Below are 21,346 nucleotides of genomic sequence, written 5' to 3' on the forward strand. Positions count from 1 at the left end.
AGATCTATGTGGAAGAGACTTTGGCACCTAACCTGTTTTCCAACCCAACATACCAAATAGCTTTTTAACTAGTGTTATAGAGACATGCCTGTTTTCTCAGTGCAATGGCTAGACACAGTTAATGATAAGGGCTCTTGGTCAGAACTCAGCGGAAGAGATGAAGAGTATGGAATAAGTCTGGCATGGGTCATGTTTCCAAACTGTAAATACTGTGTAGGGTTTGTCAACTGAAACCCAACACATGCTTTTGCTATCTTTTCACAGTCATACCCCTTCCCACATAACTTAGAAATTATTTGATAGTATGTCATCTTCTATCTTGTCTCTATCATTGGACTTTACTTTTATTAATATTGCTATTTTTTCTAAATCTCTGCTACCTGGCAGAGATAGGTGCTTGATACACGAGAGCTTCACTGAATGAATGACTAGGAGCCGTGTGGGCTCTCAGCAGCATCCAAACACTTATGGCTTGGCAAGTTTTAGACACTTGGGCCTGAAAGACCAGAGTCTGAGCTTCTTTCTTTCCTAACTGGAAAAACACCTCTTAGAATGGCATGAGATGCCTGAGTGTGTACACAGGTATCCCTGCTGGGGATTTAATTAAACACCCCCCACTTAGTTCTTCCTTTTTCCTGTTTTAAAGTAGAATGACAAAGTTTGAGAGCCTATGAAAAGTAATGGAGAGTCCAGTACTGATGCTTTTGAGGGTGAGTGGAACCCTGATTAACGTGTCAGCATCTTCATCAATAATGGACTTCTTTTAATTCCAGGGTGCCTAGTACTAGCCCGAACTTCATGCCAAGACATTAGGTTCTTGCCTGGAGACAATTAGAATTTAAAAGGTATTTTGATCATCTTGATAAATCTGCTTTCAAATACGAATGAATATACAGGGTTCAGAATTGCAATCACCATAATCGTTCTAGAAAGGGAATGAAATCCATGCTGAAAGAAGGAACAGGATGCATTAATGAAGTGCTACAGGAATGCTCCTCTTTTCCATTGCTTTCTAAGTCCTCAAGATTATTCAAGGGTCAAGTGCCTTGCCTATTTAGAGTGAGCCCCCTTGAGTACCACACAATTCAGATTTGCCTTCTATTCTTATTAATACTTGGCTCTTGGCTCCAAGACTGCAGACATTTATGCAAACATAAGTCCATAATCAGGGATTATTTGGATGACATTAGACAAGAACCATTAAAAAAATTCCAATGCCTTTCTGTTATTTTCAAAATCAAGATATAGAAAAATGATCTGAGAAAGTGTATTTGAACTCTAGTGAAATTATTACATTTCGGTAGCCACAATCTCTCCATGTTTTTTATTTACTTCCATCATGCACATAAAGCCTAATTGAAAAATGATTCTAACTACTCCAGATTGATTGAGATCAGATAAATATTTTAAAAATGATACTTAGAATAGATAACTTTCTGACATAAAAACACTAGCCAATAATATTTTGAAACATTAATATTAATGCTTTACAGTAATCAATAAATCACAAATAAGCTAAAACTAATATCGGATCCTAGAAAAGGAGGATGCCACAGTCACAAATTTGCTCTTAACAGAAACTGAGAGATGAAACTTCAAATTGAAATTTCATCTCTCAGATTTTTAGTTTGATAGTGAAACAACAGATTTTCTTCTTTTTTTATGTTTAAGTTGTTTCATTATCTCACAAGAAGTTAACTTCTCAACAGAAAGAGAGAACACACAGAGGTTCCTAAAAGCTGGCCTAGCTCCTATAGTGTTATAGAACAGCTGATATGTGTTGGCGTACCATGTGATAGGTGTTGAGCTAAGTGTGTTACATATACCAGCTCACATAGCCTTCAAAACAACCTATAGGATAGGTACCACTTTGCAGATGAAGAAATTATGATTTGGAGAGATGAATTCCAGTGTCAGAAGTCAGAAGATGATAAGCCATAATGTCAAAGTTTGGAGTCTAAAATCTGGGTCTAGACTATCTCTTGATTACATTCTCAATATATTGTATGGGTAAGGACAAACCACAAATATTGATTGGATGAAAGAATGAGAATGAGTGAATATTCCTCACTCGCTCTCCCCACCTGCAGCTTTCCAGAGGGTGGCCTGAAGCTAGACTTATTAATTAGAGCTGGGTTGGTGTGCATTGGAGGTCTTGTCAGAGGATGTCTTTGGATGTTTGCAAGCAAGTCTTTTGAGGCCGATTAATTATATGACCATTTAAGGTACCTAGTATGGAATAGGTACCTTTGTTTATTTTACACAAACTTCTTTTCAAATGTATGTATGTTTGGTTGATGTGACCATCTATTAAACATAATGTGCTAAATAATGTGTGATCAAAATACTTAGGGCAAAGGAAAAAAATCACTTAGTATTCTTTTGCAGTGTAGTAATTCATCAAGTCTTGCATACGTTGCTCTTTGCTGACTCGTTTCTCCAAAATGTCATTTTTGATCCTCTAACCAGTAATGTAACTGAAATTGATGGACTTGCTGGAAGTGGAAGCAAATAAAAATTACTCAGGAAATATAGAAATGAGAGCATATAGACATTCATAGTGCATTTGGGGGGGGGGGCAGATATGGAATGGGAAAAACTCACACTTCTTTTCTTTTCTTTCCTCTTAAGCAAGCCAGATTAAGTGAACTTCATAAGCAGACTACATGCCTATTAACCTAAGCAAGAATGTTTTACTGTGTAAATGTTTAAACTGAGTTATGGTGCTGCCCATGTTTGCATGGGTATATTTACATATAAGTAACTCGAGAACAGTCAAATTATCTAATTTTGTAGGGAACATATATTACAATTGTATAGGAAAGCCCTATTCCTAAGCAAAGTGATAATTTCCCATGCTCGTTCTAAACATTTTCCATTTGGTGGCAGTCTCTTAATGGGTTTCTTTCTGTCATCGTCCTCTTTGCTTTTGTCGAAATTTCCTTCTCTGAATCGCCTGACACTAAGTGATCTAAATTTTTAAATACAGGCAGAAAAGCTGTTATTTTTTATTTAGCTTTCACTGTGTAATGGAATTTGTGACAGGATTATTTGCTAAAATGTTATTTTGTGTCTTGATTGGTGTTCTCTATAAGGACGCCAAGCAATGTGCTGGAAAGGGGACATATGAGCTGTGAATGGAGGGGCAGATAACCTCCATTCAAACACAGCCAAGTAGTCATTACCAAAGTTTTAGGCAATTTAAACTGCTTAACTGGAGGCATGACAACAGTAATTGTGGGTGTCCATAAAGACTAAGTAAATTTTGATCAATGAGAAGCCTAAGCTCTCTTTGAAAGAGGCATGTATTGTGAGGTGTATGTTATTCTTGAATTAAATCCTTTTAAATTGGCACTGTGGAAATGTCTTGGCATCTCTAGCTTCCTGAACGTCTTAGCACTAACAATAACATGACGTATTGTTGCATGTCGTAAATCTGTTTGCCTCCAGGATAAGGATTTACTTTCAGAAATCATGTCACCTGACGGGAAAGAACTGAGCTTGGAGTCCATCAAGGTTGTTACTATCTGTTTGAGTCCTATAGTCACCGGCAGAGGGTCAATAGCTTACTCTTTCTTTAGCAAAGGTTAGCTCTCATTTTTGATAGGAACGCCTTTGTTATTGCGGAGAGAACATAAAAATTGACAACTCTTTAGGGTACCATTGTAGGCAGTCCTTTAACTTGGTCAGTCTTCTGAAGTACAGTCAAGTCCTGAAATCACTGATTTTTGAACAGTAGAAATTTTTGTTTTGAAATCAAGTCAAACTCAGACCATGAACTTAAAAGTAGCAAAGAAACAAGAGATATTTTGATTGTTTGCCAAGAAATAGTTATCTGAAATACCTATACATTCTTCTGAGGACTGGTATGGTGTCTTGGTCTTTACTGGACCCAACTTAGAATATCAATAAACTGCTTCCCATAGGTAGAGTTCTAGACAGCCAAAACCATTTCTATAGCTCCTGAATTGAAATAAAATAAAATAAAACCACATGTTGGCAGGGAATTAAACTATAAATTCTATCATCTAAAGTTTACTTATCTGACAGCACTAGGCACCCAAATGTAAAATTTTATGTTGTGAGGTCCCCTTTTTAAAGCCTGTATACTTTATTCATAGGAAAATCTCACAGCCTTTTTAGCTCCAAACCAACTTCTTCCTTTTACAAAAACTACAGAAGTTTGCTAGGTTGGTTGACCAGTTTTCTACACCTTCTAAAAGCAAGACATGGCTACTAGCAAAAGAGACAAAGTATGAAATAGACTATATATGAAAAAGGCATTATATGAAAATCAGTAGAAGAATTAAAAATGCATAGATAATAAATAATGTAACATGTGATACTTAATGGCATATTCTCTATATGCAAATATAGTATATATTTGTTATATTTGATCATTTAATAGCAATCAAGGAATCCTAATGTATTATTTTTACAAGTATAATCCGTCAATAATCATAGTTAGCCTCGAAAGCCTTGGCTTTACCATAAAAGAAATGTTTTCACCACAAATAATTAAATCTCAAACCTCCTTGCCATCCTGCAACCACTTCTTCCCGCCACAGCTCCCCTTATGTAATGGAGTAGATACATCTGGGCAATAAAATCAAATTTCTCTTCACATTCTGCCTCTTCTCCTTCCTAGCGATGAGACTGCAGGTGATAATGTTCCTCAAACTCCTTTTGTCAGTGTGGCAATGAGGTTTAATGAGATAAGTGATGGGCAAATTAGTTCCTAATAAATGTTTATCTTTCATGCGCAACAGGGATAAGTTCCAGTTACTCACGTTCTATCATCTTCTGAATTTCCTCTTGTAAACTTGCCGTTTGTGCCATTTTCACCTTAGCCTTTAGCTCTCCTAATCTATTGCTGTTTAATGAAATACCCCAAACCTACCAGTGTAAAAAATGTTATTTTGCGGAACTCTGGGTATTGCCTAGGAGCAGATGAACAGGTCTTCACCAGGCCAGCTCTGAAGCTGCAGAGACAGTAGGATTTAGGCACTAGCTGGAGTGCTGGCTGGTGTTTTCAGAACGGCACCTTGGCACATGGCTAACAGTCTCAAGTCACTTAGGATGCTAGCAAACCAAACTCCTCTCTTCATTAGCTATAGGGACTTCATCCCTCCAGGTGGACTTTCTCTGTGTCCTCTTCAGCAAAATGACAAATTTCCTGTATAGAATTCTCCCAGACTTCCTACACAAGACTCCTAGATGTAGACAAAGGAAGGAAGAAAAAAATGCCAGAAGTCCTTGAAGCTTTCTGTGGGAAGTGGCTCTTTGTAACATCTGCTGCAATCTGCTGGAGAGTAGGAATCACCGTTTCTGACTCAATTAACTGGCATTAACTAGGGAGAATGGCGCACGGGAGGACATTATAGAAACTAGGTGAGTTCTTTGTCTCTGGCCAGTCCCAGGGTTTGTAGCAGTGATGCTCTTCAATGGTATAGAAGATCGCTCTTTACAGTTCTACTTTCATTTGGGTACAAAGTGCTCTGGCAACTTTCAGATATCAGTGTAGGAGATAATGGCATTTGGTCTAGTTATAAAATACAACTCATCCATTGTTGATGAATGGAATGGCCCATTAAGAATTGGCCCAGGTTACATACTGTTCGATGTTAAATAGGATTTATTAAGAAACAAGAAAGCCCATGAATTTGGTGTTATAATCGAATCATCTAAGACATTTAGTCATAAATTGAGCCATGCTTCTTTCAAAGCAAAATTTGTTCTTTTAGATTCTTTTCAAAAGTAATGTTGTAAACTCAAAGGACTGAAAAAGAGTAGAAAATATTTTATAATTACAAGTATTTAAGGTAATAGAGCACAAGGGACTGGTGACCATTGGCTTTCTAGATGGAGTTAATTTTATCCAAGTAATTAAGGTAGTTCATTTTTGACATACATCTTATCACTGGTCTTTTTATAAATTAGTATTTTAAATACATTTTGTTACTTTAGTCTGCGGGTTCTTTAAGAAAACTATACGGTACTATAAAGTTTATACTAGGTCACAGTCCACTGTTTCTAAGAACCCAATGTTAAGAATTCATTTTTAAGCTGGAAGATTGCTCAGCAGGTAAAGTCCTTCATACACAGCATGAGGACTTGAGTTCAGAATCCCAGCATCTGCAGAGAAAAGCTGGGCATGGTGGTGCATACCTGCAATGAAGTGCTGGGTGTGGGGAGAGAAAGGTAAATCCTGGAGCCTCAGACGGTCATTTCTAGGTTCAGTGAGAAACTGTTTCTCAAAAAATATGGTAGAGATGCAACTGAGAAATATGTTCTCATGTGAACTTGTGATGAACATGCATGTACACACACAGACACACACATCCATAGAAACATGTACACAGACACATACACAGACAAACACAGGTACACACACAGATACACACAGACACATACACACACAGACAAACATAGACACATACACACAGATGGAGACTGAAAAAAAGCTCCATATTTTAGTTGTTATTAACTCCATAATGACAAGGGGAAAAAAGAGATAAGTTTCTTTTGATATTTTATTTCCTAGAGCTAGGCACAGCCAATAGTTTAAGAGAGATTGACGCTTGCAACCATGTCGACAAGAGTCATTGCTTTGAGTCTTCTCAGATGATACCCTTCCATGCTAATTTTTCCTATTTTGAAGTCAGGCTGGGTTGGGTAGGGGCCAGAAATGAAAGACCAATAACCAAGAGCAAAATTACAGCTGTTCTTTTGTTCTCCTTTGCTTGTCGTGCTCTCGACTCTTCCTTGTAACTTAAAGAAGGAGCAGGGTAGGTTTAATATCTCAGTTGGTTACTCTGAGGTAAATTAAATCACTGACAACGTCATTTCTGTCTCTTCTGTTCTCCTGTGTGTATGCATGTGTGTGTGCGTGCATATGTGTGTACACGAGTGTGTGTTTGTTTGTTTTTCTCCCTGCTCCTTAGTTTTTGTTTGCTTTGTTTTCTGTTGTTTCTTTCTCTTCTCTTCTCACACTTTCTTGAGTCCTCCTTTCTTGGTTTCAGTATTCTTTCCATCATTGCATCTCTACTCCTCCTTTAAAGCTTTGCACTAGTTACATTTGTACCACTGTGATAAAGCACCAAGGAACAGTATAGAGAAAAGTGTTATTTGAACTTATGCTCTCCAACCCTCTAGTTAGAGTCCATAATGGCGGAATGAAATCATAGAGATGAAAGGAGGAAGCTGAGAACTCACATCTTGAACCACAAACTCAAAGCTCACCCCAGTGACATACTTCCTTCAACAAGGTCACAGCTCCTAAGTCTCTCCAAACAATGCTGCCTACTGGGGACCAAGTATCTATATGCCAGAGACTATGGGAAATATTCTCATTTAAATCAGCACAAGCCTTTCTATTATTTTTTCCTGCCTCTTTGCTTATCTGACAGTAAGTACCTCTGTGTATCTCAAAGGGAGCTGGCAAGAGTCAGAGAAGGTGTTGCAGATGAGTTTGGAGTCTTCTTAACATTTTCAATACACATACATGTGTACAGAGCTTTTCCTCTGTGGAGAGCTCGACACTGTTAGAAGGGCTGGTGGAAAACTCTCACCTGCAGTCAGAGATCAAGAGTTCTAGTCCATATCTCACCAGCTGGTGGAAGGTGAGTAAGACTGGAATTTTGTTTCTCCAGGAGCAAGTCAAGGACTTTCGTCAGTGGGCTCTGGAGTTTTTCATTTTTTCTGCATCTCTGTCCTAGGACAGTGGTCAAAATTGTTTCCCCTGCTTTAATCACACAGTGATGGAGTTCTCCAGTGTGCTGGCGCTGGGAGATTGTCTATACCTAGTTACCAAGAGGGAGGAGCTCGTTCTCGCTCTGCTAATCTTCTCATTCTGTTATTTCAGTGTGGTTCACACTCCCTTGGTATCTAAAGCTGGCCTTGAACTCCTGACCCTGCTGCCTCTACCTTTAGAATGTAGGTATTTTAGGTTGGAGCCTGATACCATGCCTGACAAAACAATAGCTCCAAAAGCTTTTTGTAAATTATGTCCCTCAGGGGCAACTTTACCTGGTGCTGGTGTCCAGGTTAGGTTTGGTTTGGAAGGAGGATTTAGCTGGATGCCTAATGTATTTCGTATATTGAATTCACCCAACATTGAGGGAACCTTTGTTCAGGCACTTGGGGAAATCAGTTGACGGTATTTTGCAACCTTTAGTGATTTCACGTGGTTAAGTTGAACAGTTTTCTGCGCCCTTATTGCTAGGCTAGTGTGTTGTGAAATACCTGTTTCTGTATTGGAAACGACTTAGGCTCCAGTAATTACGGCAGTGTTTACTTCTTCCCATCAGTGTTCCAGCTCTCTTTTCTGGAGTAATCACTATAATTACACTTCTTCAATAAGTTGTGTTCTCTTGTGTCACCAGGCCTATCTGTTAAACATCACTGTGCTTTTCTTCTCTGGCTGCTCTCAAATGGAGACAGGGAGACATGTTGGCAAGCCACCTTCAATCACTATAATGTGAAATCAGTCTGTTGTCAGTGGAGACGGGGATAATTCTATTCATCCTGCTTTGGTAAAATGGTGCATAAGCTAATTAAGTGATCGCAGTAATATTTCTGTTGATGTTAATGAAAAATTTGGATAAATACTGCACATATATATGTAATAATCTTTGAAGAATAATAACATAGTTTATTTTCTTAGTATTCTTCCTTGATTGTCATTTCACTGAAGTATGTATTTTTTCTGTTCTTACATGAAACTAAAGTCTTATTTCCTGCATACTGGGAGTGTGAGAGTCTGAAGGGTCGCAAATAAAAATCCTGATTTTGAGTGCCTACTGTTTCCGTTTTTGTTTTCAATGAAATTTATAAATTTTCCAAACATTAAACATGTCGCTTGATTTCACCATATTAAGCTTCATGGCATGGAACAAAAGTTTGTGACTCATCTTAAAATATACAACACGTGGGTACATTTGGTTTTGGTTAACAAAATAAGGCAGCCATAACAAAGATATACTCAGAGTCTAAGTGCATTGCTATAATAGATTTTAGCAGCAGCTTGATTCATAAAAATTCTAATGTTCTTGATCTGACTGTATAGCCAAGTTTCAACAGGTGGAATAGAAACCTTCCATCCATTTACTGGAAGATATTTCCCCAATATTTTTATATTTAATATTTTATAGGTAGGTGTGATTCGATGGAGCTTGTTATGTGACCGTACAGTGCATGTTCTAGATTTATGTACATGACCAATTACATGATAGAGTTAGAGATAACTATCATCTTATTCTTAGAGGCAGCAGTAAGGTAGAATGTGGAGAGTGATTATCGTAAACTTCCTTTCGGATGTTTCTGGAGTCAAGGGCCCATGCCATGTGTCATCTTTCTCATCCATACATAGCTGTATCTCAGAGTCCATGCTCCATGAAACTCGTGTATCATTTAGCTGGAGGTGGTCGCCATCCTTTATGTAAGTTTCTTAATCGGTAACTCTGTGGGGATGTCTTCTTCTAAGAGGAGATTGTACCTTTGGGTTCGGCTTTTAAGTTTGTGATGCATTTTCACTCATTCTTTATGCGACGGAAAGTGCGGTCTTCATCCCTTTGCATGCGCTGGCTACTTGTTTCATCACCATTTGTTGAATAGACTATTCTTGTTCCACTGAATGATCTTCATTCTCTTATAGAAAATCAGCTAACCAGAAATGTGCTTTTATTTCTACACTTCTAATTGTAGCCTATTGATCGGTTTAACCTCATGCCAGTAACATGCTGCCTTGATTATCAATGCTTTATAGTAAGTTTGGAGATTGAAAAGCACAACTCCTACTTTGTTCTAACTTTTTTAAACACCATGCTGCCTATTCTAGCTTTCTAAAATTTCACATGAATTTAGAAAGTATTGTGTCTCTGTAAAGAAACAAGCTTAGATTTTAAGAGGCGTTGCTCGAGTCTGCATATTACTTTGATGATAATTTTTATCTCCGCACTATTAACCCTTCCAATCTAGGAGCATAAATATTGGGTTTTCTTTCATTTCTCACAATTTGAATTTAGCCACTTTTCTTTCAACAATATTTTATAGTTTTAAAGAGTATATTTGTCCTCCTTTGTATCATTATTTGTATCATTATTCCCAAGTGTTTTATTCTTTTTGATATAATTGTGTATAAAATTGTTTTCTTTATTTTTGTTTTATTCCATATCAAATAAACGAAAACCTGTCTTGGTACCAACATAAACCATATTCAGTACCAGCATTTGAGCATGTAAGAATTCTAGATGGATCCTTTGCTGAGTCTACTATTCATTAATAACTATCCTACTTCGGGATACCCACGCTGACGGAAATATCCTGACTATCTTATGCATGATACACATGGCATTGACTCATTTTTACTAGGTTCTCGCCGTTTCTTAGCATAAAATTTTAGAGATAAAAGAAACCTCAAGTTAGCTAAAAGAAGTCCACTTGGAGATGAAGAAACATGTCACCAGGTTGCACAGTGAACACAGCCATTTGTTGCCAGAATTGAGACGCGGGGCTTTTCCCATTGTCTAGCCTTGGTGTCGCTATTCGGCAGGGTTTACAGGCATTTCTGAAAGCTTTTGGGAACCACTCATTACTTTTATAGGATTTCTAAGGTGCTAGTGGTTAGCATCAACCTAGGCTGTGTGTGAAACTGTACTTTAATGACGGCAAATGTGCTTTCGGAAAACAAACTCTCACTGGGTATTTTATACCTGAGGAAGTCATGAGTCAGCCATTCCCAAGTGACCTGAATTTGAAGCCAGAGCATTATTTCACATAAAACGACAAGCAAATGCCTGGATTAGGCTGTGTGGCTGTATGATGATGCTGTAATAGACCAATAATACAGTTGGACAATGTCCTCTATTACCAAAATGCAGTACGATGCATAAGCATGATTCCTCCTGAAAATCTTGAACACTTTATTGGCCCAAAGAATATTGATTCTAGAAATATAAAACGAAATGTCTCCAGTAGTTCTTAGATAAAAACGAGTGGTAAATGCATCCCTACTTGCTACCAGCACAGTTATATTAGAATTCTAGGGAGAGTATTTTGTAGCCCAGAAGCTGGTTTTTCGTTTTATTTATTTATTTATTTATTTATTTATTTATTTATTTATTTATTTTTAGAAAGTAAAACCTGTAGGACTCTGGATCGCTGTAGTCCTGTTTTCCTTTTCTCCTGCATATGTCAAACTCCTCTGACATGGTGCTCATGTTCCCGTATGTAGGCAGTATAAAGGAAATCCATGTATAAATAAAGGATTCTATAACTAAAAAGCATTGGAAAGGGGAGAGTGATTCTCGGGATTGAACTTAGGGACTCAAATACATTGGGTAACCACTCTCACATTGAACTACAAATGCTGGCAAAGTTATGTATTCTAAAACAATATAGAAAACCAAGGTCTAGTAATGGCATACTCCCTGTCCTGGATCAGAAGCCCATGTTCTCAAGCTGTCTCTACCAGAGGTGTGCTCCAGGAACTCAGGGAAAGGCAGGTCCTCCCCACTGTAAAGAGCTCAGATAATGGCCTCCGGATTCCCTCCACATGGTGAGATTTACATTTGGAACTTCTAATAGTTAATTTTCCAGCAAGTTTCTGAGATTTTTTTTTTCCTTTAGGATTTCCAAACTCTGAAATAAGCCGAATATAAAAATCTGGATGATGGGTCAGCTGTAGAAACTTTGTTTTCTTTTTACAGCTTTACACAGTTCTTGCTTTTTACACCAAAATGGAAGGGAATCTGAAGCTAGAGTGAGACTCACTTCTTTGTGCTCTGAGCATCTGTGCTGACTTACTTATCCCATACCATACTTAATTCACGTCTTGTTTTGGAAGCTTCATTGACAAGACTCCGCACCTCTAGAAGTCACCTTAAGGAAACATACTTGGCACGTTTTACATCAAGAATTAGTGCCTTCCCAATCACCTACCTCTGGCAGTGTAAACATGGGTCCTCTGGTACTGGCCTTCACTGGCTAGGGTGGGTTTCTAGCCTACTGGGCACGGGCACCCTAACAGTCTATTAAAGAACCACGAAGAGACTCACTGTTCCCTGACAAGTATTATTAGTTAGAAGACTAGAGTCCTGATGGAGGAGTGTAAAAATGCATGTGTAGAGACACGTATGTCTAAGTGAAGTGGGGCGAGAAGACGGCAGGGCAAGTGTAGTCTGTAGAAAGAAAATACAGACACAGATAACCCAGGGAAGTTTCCATGACAATGGCTAAGTATCAACATCTTCTGACTCTCGCTGCCTTCTTACAGAGCAAAAAAAAAAAAAAAAAAAAAAAAAAAAATCTTAGCACTCAGGAAGCAGAGACAGGATTTGGAGGTCATTCTGGACTGTGTAGCTAGTTTGAGGTTAGCCTGAGCTAGGTGGTGAGTGAGCCTGTGTCTCAAATGCTGACCCTGCCTCCCTGCAAAAAGTATGAAGGAAAAAAAAAAGATGAAACAAAGCGCTTAAAGCAACCTGACACTTGCCGAGGGAAGCATCTGTAAAAATGGACTATGTATGTCCATATATGTTCCTACCTAAGAAATAATGCTAAACAAGGTAATAATGGCACCCTAAAAGTACCACATTGAGAATAGCAATTGAGTAGGGATACATGTCAACCCACCCTACTTTGTGCATAAAATAATAACATATGCCTAGTCATAAATTGTAAAGCAAAATATCAGAATGTTATACCAACAATATTAAAATACTTCAGAAAATCTAAGAAAAATTAAAGATTTTAGCATAAAGGTAGAATTTAGAGGAGATGGTTCTTTTTCTTCATCCCCTTCCCCCACCACTTTTTAAAAGATGAAACCCAGGGTTTCATGATTGGCAAGCAATTGTCTACCACCAAGCTATACCCCTCAGCCCAGTGTACAAATCTTACTAAAAAATAATACTTTTTTGCTTCCCTGTTCTTGATGGTGACAGTGTTTATTATTATTATTTGATTTCACTGTATCTGTGTCTATTTTCCACTGGGGGGGAAAGAGTGATGAAAATTTTAAGACTACTTTGAAAATGTAATTGAATATAGATCCTGGCAAAGGAAAAGAATCTGGAGAGCTGTTTTCATGGCTGGAAAGAATTGTGCCCTCTTTTTTTTTTTTTTTTTTTTTCGGTTTTTCGAGACAGGATTTCTCTGTGGCTTTGGAGCGTGTGCTGGAACTAGCTCTTGTAGACCAGGCTGGTCTTGAACTCACAGACATTCACCTGCCTCTGCCTCCCAAGTGCTGGGATTAAAGGCGTGCGCCACCACCGCCCGGCAGAATTGTGCCCTCAAAGCTCTGTGGGGATGGGGATGGTGGCACCTGACCAAACTCTTTCCACTGTACAGACTTTGTGGGACTTGATCATGTACTCAAGGTTCGCCTGTACTCAGCGCTGAAGAGTGTGCCTTTAAAGCAATCAGACCTCGTAGTATGAATTACAATATGCATATCAGAGAATATTTAGCTTTCCTCTAGAATTTTTCAAAGAAGCATTGGTGGGATAGCTAATCACGTCTTTTATGCAAAATAAAATAAAACAGATACAGGAAAAGTAGAAAGCTAAGTCATCACTGAAAATAATGCAAAATCATATTTTAGTGAAATTGAGTAGTTCCCAGTGTATTCTTATTATAAATTTTCTCAGATAAATGTCTTTGAAAAATGAAACTAAAATAGTTGTCTTCCATTTTACATTTTTTTTTCTTTTCCTGAGCCATGTTTTCCATTGTGCTATTCTCAGTAACAAGCAAACAATGTTAATTTTAAGTAAGGATCCATACAGTTTTTCTACAGTTATTGGGACCTGTGAAAACACATCAGCGTTGCTTACTGGAGGGTTATGATGCTGTTTAATATACTTTTCTCCTCACAATTAAATTAGATATTTTTTTAGCAGAGGGAAAACTCATAAAGGAAACAGCCTTAGAGATGTAATATGCTGTAACATATTTAAATAATTAGACTTCTGTCTCATTGAAATGTATGTGCTGTAGGTCCTATCGTGATAAAACCAGGAATATTAGTATGATTAGGAAATTACATCATGTCACAGCATAATTGATTGATTGATAGCTGAATGAAAACTAACCATCTAGTATGTGAAAATAAACATGTGTTCCTCAGTTCCTCGGGAGAATGTCTGTGTCTACCCAGTTATAAGATGAACAGATGAAATGCCCATCTACCAAGCAAGATGGCATTGGTGTCCCTTCCCTCGGCTTGTGTCTGGAATGCTCTCATTATAGTAGTGTCAGGACAAAGAATAAGAGGATTTGAAGTGCTTAGTGTTCAGTACCATGTGTAATTGTTCTTTAAGAATTGTCTGATGGACACCCTCTTACTAATTGACTAGGCAATTAATGCTTGGAAATTTACGTTCCTGAGTTCCAAGCATTAAATATAAAGTCCCACAAACAACACAAGCGTCAATACTCTGGCACATGTTACTAGAGAATTGAATTGCCCAAACATTTAAATGATCATTAATTTTTAAGAAGCGTTTTGCCTTTCTTTGGCTTGTGTCTTTTTATTTTTCCTCCTTCATTCTCTGTCTTTATCTTTTGAAGATCCCTGCTCACCCTTCTTCAACATCACCCAGACTAGCACAGAAGGACCTGAGAAGCAAGACCACTGCAGGATTCCGTTTCAAAGCTGAACCAATATTCACCATTGACACATCCATTCATCTGTGCAGGGTCATTGGAAATCCTCTCTCTCTAGTTTTCCTTCCCTTCAGGGAGCAATGCTTAAAAGAGCAAACCCCTGGTGTGAAGAGATAGGAGAATTCTCAGCACGGCCAATGGTGCCAGGAATTGAATTAAAGTTGTCCATTTTCAGATGGCTGGCTATTGGAGCTCCCGGCACACGGAGGCAGCGTGCTCTCTGTGCATGCTTTGTTTACTTGAAATTTTATCTGCAGCGCTTCAATTTAATTCTTTTATGACAAAAGTTATATCATACCAAAAATATGCCAGGAGGGTAAATCCACCAAGATGTGTGTTGGGCTGTAGAGTTATAGCATCTTATTAAATTCCCAAGCTTGCTGGAGGAAAAATAAAAATTTTAAGGCTGTTTGTGTGTATGTGAAAGTAAATACTGCTTCCCATCCTAGCACCTGAAGGAAAACAACAACAACACACAACACAAGTGAAATAATTACTGAATTCACTCCTCCCTTGAGGAACTGAAAAGATGTCATTGATTCTAAAAATTGTTGACATCTGCATATCTGTTTTGGCATAATTCACATTTGATACGATTGAACCTACAATTTTGTCTATCTTCACTTGCATTACCTTTTCTAAATGAGTGGTAATGTGGAGACATGAGTTGCCATTAAATCTCAGATGCCAGAACCCAGAAGTGTGGACAGTTCTTCAGTTTAATTTCCTTTACTCTCAAAGAAAATCTGTGCCACAGTGGCTTATTTACCAGGGAAAGTTAAAACTGTCATAATTAGATTTGTGAGGGGGGAGAAAAGGAATTGAACCTATCAGTGGGGTGAAGACTCTCTTTCCAAGTCCCAGGGAGCAGTTTTTGACACTCGGTCATTTGGAGCAATCTATAGCTACGGGTTTTGCCATGTTTCTTTTTAAATTGTATCTATTTTATTTGGAAGTGGTCTGCAGTAACTGAGACACAGTAGGACCTGAGCAAGCATTTGATCAGAGTTAACTAAGTGATGTTTAATATTTCATTTGTTTGCTAATAACTAGTAGTTCTTTGTTTTGTCTAAAATTTTCTATTAAGATTATTTATCTCATGGGGGAGGGTCTGTGGCACAGGTGAAACTCGGGGGACAACTTGTAAAAGTCATTTCTCCCCTTCCACCCTGTGGGTCCCAGGCATTAAAGTTAGTTCATCAAGGTAGGAGGCAAGCTTGTTACTCTCTGAGCCAGCATACTGGCCCTTGTTTTTCTTTTCTTGACTCAACTGTATTTATATATTAACATACGACATGTAAGCGTGTGTGCGTGTGCGTATGTGTGTGTGCACAGAGAGTCCATACCTATTTTGTGTTTTCTTGGCCAAATTCCACTTCATGCTGCAATTTATTTTATTCTACTCTAATTCTTTAAATGCATTTCTAGGCTTCCCTTTAAAAACTGGAGGAAATATCCCACTTGTAATGTCTACAGAAGCAGCTTATTGTGAGGCAGCTTGACCATGCACCTTTATACCACCTTTGGGAAGGGGGCAGATGTGGCTTTGAGAAAGAGGTAGTGTTGGCGCACGCATTTTAATCTAACTAGGTGAGGGCAAATATACAGTAAGTACGGGGCTTGTACAAATAGCAAACTGGATTCTAAAACAACCTAAAGCGGATCTTGAGGGGTCAACCACAATGATGAGAGTGCAGAGCGCATCATCACGGCAGGAGAGCGCCGTCCTCTGGGCTCCCACATACTGTGACACTCTTCAGACTTACCAAGGAACATGCGTAACATCACTCTTGACCAGAAAGGAAGGACAGAAAGGAGGGAGGGAGGGAGAGAGGGAGGGAAGGAGAGAGAATGGGAGGGAGGGAGGGAGGGAGGGAGGGAGGGAGGGAGGGAGTTAGAGAGGGAAGAATGGAGGGAAGACGGTAGGAAGGATTGAAGGAAGGAAGGAAGAAAAGAAGGAAGAAATTAAGAAAAACAGAAAGAAAGTTTTATACCGAGTATAAAAAATTTTCTAGGTCTGTATTGTTATTTCCTTTATAAAAAATTTCAGTTAGCTAAAGAGTATCTCCCACTGATGCAGTTAAACCAGTATTCCCCAGTGATCTGAACCTTTTAAGCAAATGCCATATCCGGTTGTCTTCAATATAAAGTAACCTGTTAGAGTTACCATGGTGCAACTGTGCATCTTCAGTATCAGTCTGTACCCTCTAGCCATTAGGTACCCAACATCATTTAGACCACTCTGAGCAGAAACTGTGTGAATGGAGTTTTACAAGTAGGGTAGAATGTGATTTAAACTGTCCATATTTTGACATCATATTTGTGCATTTTTATCTCTAAACATAGTACATAAATATGAAAAGTATTTGTAGTGTTCTTATTAACATCTATGTAACAAGATGAATTGTTTGGTACCCATAAAATGTTAGAGATTTAAAAGCAGAGGAACCAGGATTTTTTTTTCTTTTAAACTCCAAAATACTAACACATAAACACATAGATGAGGACCTACATAATAAATTAAATAGGAATCTGAGAGCCCTTGTTGAGAAGGACTAAAGCTGACCTACATTGATGACATGTTGAAATGGAGAGGATGGCTAGCTGTTTTTGTCTAAGAGGTGAATGAGAGGCCTTGCTCACAGTTTGCCTGTGGGGCAGGAGGAGAAGATCGAGAAAGCCCAGCAGAGTCTAGTGACCCTTGGTCCTTTATGCACGTCTTCTGTGCCCTCCTTCAGGGCAATAGGTTAGCTGGTTTTGGCACTCTCCAGTGATATTTGGGCTAGAGTGGAGACTTTGAATTCACACACACACACACACACACACAAAAAGAGCCCCAGGAGCCAGGAAGTCTTCAAGAGCAGTCAATGTGAAATCCGAAGAGAACCGTGGGTGGGAATTCTAATTTTGAAATCCCTATTCTAAAATGTCAGTGTGATACGATGTCTGGCTGTTACAACTGGGACTGTGAGTTGGAAAGAAATCTAAATAACTACCATGTGGCACTGTCCATAAAACTAAGTCAGTACATGACGACAGCCATGAACGTATGAGCAAGAGGGAAGCAGGGAACATCACGGACTCTGCAGCCAGCCTGGCAGTTCCAGGTGCTGGCTTCCACTGGTGGTAGCTGTGTGGCTTGGCTGATCATTCCGTATTTCACTGTTCTGTTGTTATAGTTGTTTGTTTGTTTGTTTGTTTTAATTCAAAGCATGAGGACAATGCTAGAGTGGTGAAGATCAGATTTCTTCTTCTGTTTGAAAAGCACATAAAATAGTGCCTAGCCTACAGGAAATGGAGATGTGCTACCTAGTTGTGTCTGTTATTCTCTTTTTTATCCAACTAGCCACAACTTCATGTTACAGTCACTGTAGTTGCTTGGAAAGTTTAGTTTTAATATCAGTGAAGCACTGGAAGGGCTAGGAAACATAAATCTTATTACCGCCAATTACTAAAGCGAACATTGGAGGGTTTTTATGTTAGGATTCTGAAGTCTTTCCTCGTTGTCTTTAGCTCTTTTGGGACATCAGAGAAGTCTGATGGTGTTGATAATTTTTAAAAGAGTAACAAAATTCTGGTTTCTTTTTTGGACCATTTCATTTAATCCTCCATGTAACCTTTCTAGGAAGCTTTTTTCCTTTGCATTTGGAATCGGGATCTGGATGACAAATACGGTGCATTTACCTCTGGCCCTGCAGAAAGAGACGGAGTGTCTAGGATTCAAACTTAGAATAATTCACACATATGGTGAAATTCAAACCCACTCTGGTCAGACTGAAGAAAAATGATATTTCAGCAGGATTGATAATTGTGAAGTGAAGATACTTTTAGGAGAAAAGATTTTTAAAGGTAACTCATCTTGGTAAACAAAATGAATAAGATGCTGTGAGTAGTATGATAAAAATGATTTCTGGAAACTAGATAACATGTGCAACTTTCATTTAATTCTTCCAGCAACTGATAGCACCGATCTTACCACAGTTCTGCATTATTAAGAATCCCCGTGGAGCCGGGTATTTTCCATACATTCAGTAAACCATCTACCATTTGGTAGAGAATGATTTGAAATATTTGTTGGGGTTTTGGTAAAAAATGTTAAGAGAGAACTAGAACTTAGGTTTCAATGACAGTTTTTTTTTCTTCTAAATTGGCAACTTGCCTCTTTCTAGCGTGCACACAGTGACTGCTTCGTAAAAATAGAAGTAGACAAATCTGATACTGAGAATGAAGATGAACTTTTCCATTATGCTTGAGTGGAGAGAAGTAGAATAATAAAAAATTGTAAACAGTCGGAGTGAACTTAAGTCCTTGTCCTAATTCTGCCCATGCTTTGCTGTGTGTCATGTAGTATGTACTGTTAACTCAGAAGGCATCTGTAGCAATTCTGTAGGTTTAGACTAGTGAATAATATTAGATAGGAAGTCACTATGCACAAGGTGGTGATTGTGGTGATTGTGGGGTAAATGCTACTGCAATGCATTTCTGTCTTCCTCTGTATGCTATACCTTTGATAATTAGCCAAACTGCCCAGGAAGTTATTGATATACATAATTACATCCATCTTTGTTGTAAAGAGAAAGTTCCCCATGATGTAACAGGTACAATCATTACATCTTACTAACTCTGTTAGCCTAATGCGAAGAAGCTACAGGACCATAGGATGTGTGCTCACTTGGAGCCAATGCTGTCCTTACAGATCACGTTGTAGACACTTGGGATTCCCTGTCCAGATAGCTCTGAGCCTTCTTCCATGAAGGGCTTTTTTTCTGGTGTTAACGTTACATGTCCTTAGCATCTTCCAGCTTCAAGCTAAGACAAAGAGGCCACTAAAGGGGAGGAACACAGCAGGGGGTTGATAGAATATTCTTCTTCACCAGGTGTTAAGAGATGACAAGTAGTGAGGAAAGATAAAGCGGCTAAAGTCTGCCTCTGCCACTCAGAATACACAGTTCCAAATCTGAACCCAGCATCCTCTTGGTTTCTGAGGTTATAATTGTTATTCTTGAGTTAACATCTAGCTAAGTGTATGATTTCCCGAGTACTTCATAACTACATCGACCTTAAAACAACTTCAGTAATTAGACAGTGGCATCTTAAAGCAGTAGTCAATTCTTTCCAAACATCATCACGTTATGTATTTCCTCAAGAGCTATGGGTCATTCTGAAAGTTGAATGTCTTATTGAGAATTGTAGTAATCACTGCTGCTTTTCACTCTTCCTTTGGTGTTGTAGGAGGCCACTTGTTTGTTACTGGCTGCTCAGCCCCGAAATAACCACACAGAAACTCTATTTATTAAATCACTGCTTGACCAATAGTTTAAGCGTATGTCTGGCTAACTCATATCTTAAAGTAACCCATTTCTATTATTTTATATTTTACCAAGAGGCCCATGTCCTACCGACAATGTTCCAGCTGGCAGCTTGCCTCTTTCCCCTCTGGTGGCTCCATGGCATTTCCAGACTCTGCCTTCTTTCTCTGAGCATTCAGTATAGATTTTCCTGCCTAGCTCTACTCTGTCCTATCAACAAGCCAAGGCAGTTTCTTTATTCACTAACCAATAAAAGCAACACATATAGAGAAGGACATGCCACATCACTTTGGTGCAATCTTTTCTAAAGTAAGAATGCCCTGGCTAGGAAGTCCTGTTATTCTAACATTTCCTTTCTTGTCATTCAGAGCAAAAGCTTCATTCTCAACTATGATTTTCTTGTGCTTTTTTTTTTTTTTTTTTAGAGGTGATGGATTTTCCTTGATGTCTATGCATTCTCTTTCACCTTTATGCTTCTTGTGTCCAGGGTATTCTCTTGCCTGGAATTGGGGTGATAGCCAACAGAGACTGTGTGAAAAAGCATGAGTCTACATACAAGCCCAAAAGTAAAAAGGAAATGATAACTGCCTCTTAAACATGCTTGAGGGAAGATATAAAGGAATTTAAAAACTACTGCACATGCCTTGAGCACCTTCCAGCATATTCTTTTCCCTCACTGTTTGTTTAAAACTTGAATCCTCAATTCTGACTCTTATCTTCTTGAAGACAATGTTTCATCCATTACCTTTCCTGACCCATCCTTTCCTTTCTATAGCCTATAACCTGGTTCACAGCATTCCTAGAAAAGGCTAGATGCTTTATGTGTTCAGCTTTGTGAGCCTCAGTTACTCAACTTTATCTGCCCCTAGAAAAAAAACAAAAGGTGCACAGCCAGATGGGCGTGGCTGGGTTTCATTGGAAGCATTCACAGATGACGCCAGACTGTGTTTGGCACCACTTGAGTCATCACTGGGGGTAATGATGAAGATTTGCACATGTCATGAAAACCCTTGATTTGCTTTTCTCTTCGCACCACATAAGCAAGTATTTATCTTTCTTACTGTGTTTTGAAGAAAATTCATTTGTTCCCAATTCAATTCATAGTGGCTTCAGAGCATTTTGGTGATTTTCTATGCCCAGTTACCAGCTCTGGCTTCCTTAGATCCTAGTTTCTGTGGCTTTAAATATTCTTCCCCATGGTCTTTTGCAGAAGCATTTTCTCTGTCTCTGTATTTCCTCCCTTCATTCTTGAATTCCTCCTGGTCCTCCTTAAATGTGGCTTTGACTCAAGGATTCTGTTCTCCATCTCCTCTACACTCCTTTCCTCTGTACTGTCTCCCATTTCTTAGATCCACAGGGTCTATTCCGCCATA

General features: G+C 38.6%; 1 protein-coding gene across 1 annotated transcript in view; it reads left to right on the forward strand.

Annotated features, from left to right (window-relative positions):
- Positions 1-21,346, forward strand: part of Fign (fidgetin, microtubule severing factor) — a 117,832-nt gene that overhangs the window by 76,601 nt on the left and 19,885 nt on the right. The window lies entirely within an intron of this gene.

The sequence above is a fragment of the Chionomys nivalis genome, chromosome 22 (genome assembly GCF_950005125.1).
Source record: "Chionomys nivalis chromosome 22, mChiNiv1.1, whole genome shotgun sequence".
In the NCBI taxonomy this organism is placed as follows: Eukaryota; Metazoa; Chordata; class Mammalia; order Rodentia; family Cricetidae; genus Chionomys; species Chionomys nivalis.